The 6,524-nt window shown below is 29.2% G+C and overlaps 1 pseudogene; it reads left to right on the top strand.

Moving 5' to 3' along the window:
- The first annotated feature begins 3,255 nt into the window (after positions 1-3,255).
- On the top strand, positions 3,256-3,841 carry LOC144545757 (ubiquitin-ribosomal protein eL40 fusion protein pseudogene; annotated as a pseudogene).
- Positions 3,842-6,524: the final 2,683 nt, after the last annotated feature.

Genomic DNA, 6,524 nt, shown 5'->3' with positions numbered 1-6,524 from the left:
GTAGCACCAATACTTAGGAATTACTATTTTGATCTTAGCCAACTACGTCACTGCTTGTCAATTTGTCTGATTTTAATAACAAAATGATCTAGTAAAACTATTTAATGTTTATTAAGAGGGTTAAAAAGTAAATATATTAACAAATTTGTTTTATCTTCATACAGCGTACATATTATATACTTTTTATTTTGATTTTACTGTCCATGCGTTGCACTAAGTGAAAATAATTCTGTCAATATCTTTGTCCAATTTAAACCATCTAGTTTTCAACTGGCATGTTTTCATAGGAGCCACAATTACCTCTCTTAATTACTATCTCTTGTCAATAATATTTATTTGAGAATTTGTTTATAATTCTTGAAAAAAATACAGATAATCTTTTGACTAATTTAAAAGGCTCAAATATTAGGAACTTTATTTTTGCTCAAAATTCCAGAAACTACCAAAATAGCTGTCACAAGAATATTTTTTTCCTTTTTCTAGCAAAGAGTTAAGTTTTTTTTTTATTTATCTTTTTCATGTACTATTATTGACTCCATGGAGCATAAAATTGTAGATAAATTTTATTTGTGTTTCAGCAATCAACCACTAACAGTCCATTAAAATACAGCATTTCACAAGACATGTTGTTTTATATTTTACGTATCTAAAAGATTCAAAGATAGTGATTGTTTATCTTTATATCTAAAAATAAAAAAAATTATAATTTTTTTTTAAAATTTTTGGTCTTCACGCATAATTTTATATGAAAATCATGTCAAGTGTTGGGTAGTTCAGATCATACCATTTTGCGCTTTATAAATTCACATGTTGGCTATTTGAATCTTATAAATATAAATATAAATTCATAATATGAATCATTACGTGCTTTTTAAAGTATTGTAACCTCAATTGTCGCTCTGCATATACAAATATAATTAGTTTTAATCATCCGATTATTGTACTGAGGAGACAATTATAATATTATTTAAATATAATTAATATTTAATCATGCAAAATGACATAAGTATACAATTTCTGTAATTTTCTCCTTCCACCGATTCTAAATTTATTGAATTTGCAAAATAAACTTTCAAATCGAAGTGTGTTATATACTTTTGTCATTTTTATTAGGGGAATGCTATTCTAAACGCAAGATTTCTATTTTCTTTTATACCAACTTTGCCCACAAAAAATTTTCTTCCAAACTTTTTTGTAAATTAAGTTATTGGTAATAAAGAAAATATTTGAGACTTAACAATACAAATAACAGATCTTGCATATTTATGAAATCATAAATAAGGAATGTAATTATTTTGACTTTTATTCATGTGATCATGATTACAATATATAAGGAAAAGAAAATTGAAAAAAAAAGAAGATAAAAAGAATAGAGATGTCTCCTGAAACTAAAACGGACCTTGTTTTGTAACACCTTACTGTTCTCTTTATTTCATATGACTAACACCAGTAGTAAAATAATTTCGAACTAAGATTTGTTCCAGGGACCAACTATATATATTAAAAATCTTTGGTACCAAAACAACATGCATGGCAAACTCTCTCTCTTTCTCATATACATATATTTCTTTTTGGCTAAGCATAAATAATACTATTTTGGATTCCCCTGAATTATTATTTTTCCTTGACCTAGCTGCTTATTTATTATTATTTTTGAAAGCTAATACAGTCAATGCCACACCAGGTTGTTGTTATACGGATGATTCTTCAAATTAATTATAATCAATCTAACTATTTCTACCATGGACAACAAAAGGACACAAAAATTGAAAAAAATAAAATAAACCCAATCACAACAATAAATGATCTCCACAAAATGAAATTATCTATTTAATTCACAAATAAAATACTTGCTATGTTATAACTTTTTCATAATTTTAATTGTACATATTGGAACTAGCAAAATTTCACCATATATTTTTTTATCCAATTAGTTTTCGTTGGATCAAATAGAGAAGAATTTGTTCACCATTATATTTTTTTTTGACTAGTCTCAATAAATTATTTCATCAATTCAATTACTTATAAAATTTCATTCAGACTGTTTGAAATTTGAATTAATATGAAGTTGCGATTGATAGGCAGTAATTAATGGTAGGAATTATTTAAACAAAAAGCTTTCCGAATTCCCTTCCATAATTGATAGCAGAAATAATTACAAGTAAAATAAGAAGGTATTTAATAAGTGACAAAATTAGATTTAAAACAAAAAAATTCTCTCAAAAGTAGAATTTCCTTCCATAAATGATAGCAGGAATTAATTACAAATAAAACAAGAAGATATTTAATAAGGGGCAAAATTAGATTTAAAACAAAAAAAATTCTCTTAGCGCTCAAAAATAGAATTCATGCGCTTAAAATAACACTCCCCTTTCTGTTATTTAGTTTTAAATAGATATAATTAGTAGTCAATTGTTATTTAGTTTTAAATAGATATAATTAGTAGTCAATTGTGTAATTTGTTTAGAGCTTACTTGCCTTCCAAACTTCTTCTTCTCTGACGATATCTACCAAAATCTCTAGCTCTTGATCATCTGTGGTGCATGAAATATTATATCAAAGTGTTAATTGATGAATCTTGCATTGAATCTTTCTTTTTTATTTCTAAAGTTATATCGATACTTTCTATTTTATTGTTTGAAATATAGTGTAATTTTTAATGTAGAAATATTTTTTTTTTAAATTTGCTTTCTATCTATTTTTATTAACTCGCATTTCTAAGGTTTTAGTAATAATCGATGATGTGATTACTAACAACAATTTAAAATTAATTACACGAGTGTAGAAACTTACACATTTAACTCAACTTATTTCATATTTATTATCTAATTCTAACCTCATTATCAAGACTCAGGAGGAGCTGCACGGGTTGAACCACAGAAAATCCAACCAATCCACCGCTATTAATTATTTGTGATTCTGTAAAAATATAATCAAGGACTTCTATAAATAGCACCGAAATATCTCCTCTCAGAAGCCCACAATTTGTGTTAATCGTTTCTATCTAAAATCTTCTCGCTCAGAAATTAAAGGTATGATAGAATTCGAACCTGTTTATTGATTTTTTTTTCCTCTCTTAATTTAACGATCTGTTTTCTTATTATTTGACATCGATGTGTTTTTCTCCCTTTTTCCCCCAATTTCCCCCAAAAGTATTATATTTTGTGATTAGAAGATCAATTAATAAGTATATATATATTTTCAAATCAAGTTTTATTATAATAAATATATACTATTTTCTTTTTAACGAAAGATGTGTTTCCTTATATTCTGTACAGGAAAAAGATGCAGATTTTTGTGAAAACCCTAACAGGAAAGACGATCACGCTTGAAGTCGAGAGCAGCGACACAATCGATAATGTCAAGATCAAGATTCAGGACAAGGAAGGGATCCCACCTGACCAACAACGTCTCATATTTGCCGGGAAGCAACTCGAAGACGGAAGAACCTTGGCCGATTACAACATACAGAAGGAGTCGACGCTGCATCTAGTGCTGAGATTAAGAGGTGGCTACATCTATGACAAGGAACTCAAGAATCTTGCAAATAAGCAGAATGTATTCAAGATGATATGCCGCAAGTGTTACGGTCGCCTCGCACCGAATGCCACCAATTGTCGAAGAAAGAAATGCGGTGGCAACAACGATTTGAGAAGAAAGCATGCGTTTTCTTACCGATTTATTAGTAAAAAAAATCTACAATGGTCGGAAGATGAAATAAGTGCAAGGAGAAATTATTAATAATTAAAACCAAAAGAATATACAGACTTATTATGGATTTTAGCGATGATTAAAGTGTTGTTTAATTTCTGATGTTCTTTTAGTGTCAGGTTTTATTAGTCTCTTGATTAAATTTTAATTTCTGATGTTCTTTTATGTTTTTCTGTTTTAAATTTCTATTGTCAATTCAATAACTACTCATGGTTGTAATAAGATCGATGCATTCAACTTTGATAAACAGATTATATACTCAGCATTTAATTTGACAATCAGAATAATCGATTTGAAATTTTTTTAATGCTGGATTTGGTAGTTTTAATCGAAATATTCAATTCAAGCAATAAATGAGAAAAGATAGATGTCTCTAAGTTCAACCCTCGTTGAGATTTTAGACAACTTTACCAAAAAGAGCCACAAAATATCACAAATATATTTATGCAATAATAACCTCATATATTACACAATATTATAGGCATAGATATTTATCAAAGATGGAAAGAACTCATGAAATCAAAGATGGAACTTTTTGTGTATTTGTTCAATTTGGGTGTGCTCCACAAATCGCTTCCATTAGAGGAGGAATTGAGGGAAGAATTTAAATGGAGTTACTTGCTCCACAATTCTACAGGGAGGGAGGAATAATAAAGATTTTGAGAAACTTGTCATTTAATTTAGATTTTCTAAAATATGACTATATTGCTCTTATATGATTTCTAAAGCATGAAATAGAAAAATAATGTTACTTCTGTTCCCTCGTGCCTTTTTAGGTTTGATATCGAGAGAGGTACAGTCAAAAGATAAGTGCTAATGTTAATACGTACTGCTTATTTATTTAGTTTAGACTGTTTAAATTTATATATATTGATTGCTAATGTTAGTTTCAATGAAATTTCTTTTACCAGATAAAGAATATTTGAATGAACCTCAATGTCTCTGGAGTGGTGAATTAGTACCTTAATTTGATTGTTAAATATAAGAAATATGTAAAAATGGATTGCTTGATGAATATGGACTAAACTCCCTCGTTGTACTCCTGACAAAAATCTTGATTTTCCGTTTTTCAATGGTCATGCATTTTCATTATTGCAACTTGTAATTTGATTGTTGGTACCAGTTCCAATTCACAACCAAGTCGAACTTGAATAATTAAATGGGATTTTCTTTCTTAAATTCTTTACTGGTATATGAACTCATGTGAAGTCTAGAAATTATCCACATTAGTATACATTTTTACAAACTCAAAATAACAACTAAAACAAAGTTGAAATGCCATAATTTTTTACACGTGCATAGATAAAATGATATAGTTCATATCCAACGGTTTTATTTTGAATTTTAAGATTTAAATTTTGAATTATTAAAGTTTGAAAAAATAGAGACATGATGGAGACACAAAAAATGGACGCATTTGAACCCTCCTCGTTTAAATTATATGGAGTATGTTCGCTTTAAAATTCGTGTTAGTTAAAACAAACATAGAAATGATATAAGTAGGTACTTCTCTAAATGATTGAGGCCCAGGCCCAAATATAGAACAACAAATGATATAAGTAGGTAATATTAGAGAAGTTCAAAGCCCAACTACAGCCCATTTCGGTAAGATGTAGCACTTCAAAACTATTCTACTATTTAGCCCACCTGTCAGATCATTCTCGTCCAACGCATAATTCATACTTAACGTAACAGAAAATTTCTCTTTAGATCTAGGCCGTTTGATCATAATTCGCACGAATAATAATGAGACCCGTGAATTCTTCCTCGGACCCGATTGGCCCAGATTCTAATCAGACGGTCCATATATAAATAGAAATACTCTGTTATCTCAGAGGATATTTCCTCTCTTCCAATTACCATCTCCGCCATTTCAAACTCTTTCCAATCTCCTTAGTAAAACTTTCTTGCTCTCCAAGCCTCCCCCTTCTTCACTGAGTTCGTCGAGGTACACTTCAAGTTCACTTCCATTGCTCTCACGAACTGATTCCATTATATGTTACTCTCTTAAATCCCTCCAATCTCTACTTGTTCCCTTGAAATTCTACTTCACCTTTCTCCACTTGTTCCTCTGTGAGTCGAGCTTGCTCCTCCCCAACTGATTGAACTTGCTAGTGTCCTTGTGTATCTCCTTGGCCAAACAGTATATATGAAATTCCCCGTCCTTTTAATACGCAATTTGCTAACAAGTTAGGATATGGTTTATTAGTTTTTTTTGAAGGTTAATATGGTTTCTTAGTTTTAATGGTTGTGATATGTACAATGCGATTTGGGGCCAACTGTTGGGTATCAACAGTTCCTCTTTTGACTTGTAATTTATATGATATATCTAAGAGTCTATTTACTTTTTTGTTTTTCAATGTTTAACAAGTCTAACAGAGGGTTCATGAATGTGCATGTTGATGCAATACAGCAAATCAGGATTTATGAGCAAGCAAGAGAAATATCTCACTTTTCTAACATGAAAAAATAATCAAAGTCCTCTCCTAATGCTAGATGAGAAAGAGAAATAGTGGCTACACTAAAAATTTACTATAGAAAATACATAAATGATTAAAGATTTATACAAATCTAGGATAAATTGAGCATTACAAACTAATTGCGAATTATGTTTAAAATAATATAGACATATTTGTTTCCATTTATTCATTACAATAAAATGAAAGTCATTAGTAATAAAATAATATTGTTGTTAAAATCTTAAAACATTTTTTTTTTTTGTAACTTTTAAAGACATTGATTTCATGCTTTGACGATAAGGGAGTTTGGGGGAAAGAAGCAAGCACAAGTAAAATCCTAAAACATGTTTCGGT

The sequence above is a fragment of the Carex rostrata genome, chromosome 28 (assembly GCF_964058835.1).
Source record: "Carex rostrata chromosome 28, lpCarRost1.2, whole genome shotgun sequence".
Taxonomy (NCBI): Eukaryota; Viridiplantae; Streptophyta; class Magnoliopsida; order Poales; family Cyperaceae; genus Carex; species Carex rostrata.
This window is presented reverse-complemented; position numbering and strand designations above follow the sequence as displayed.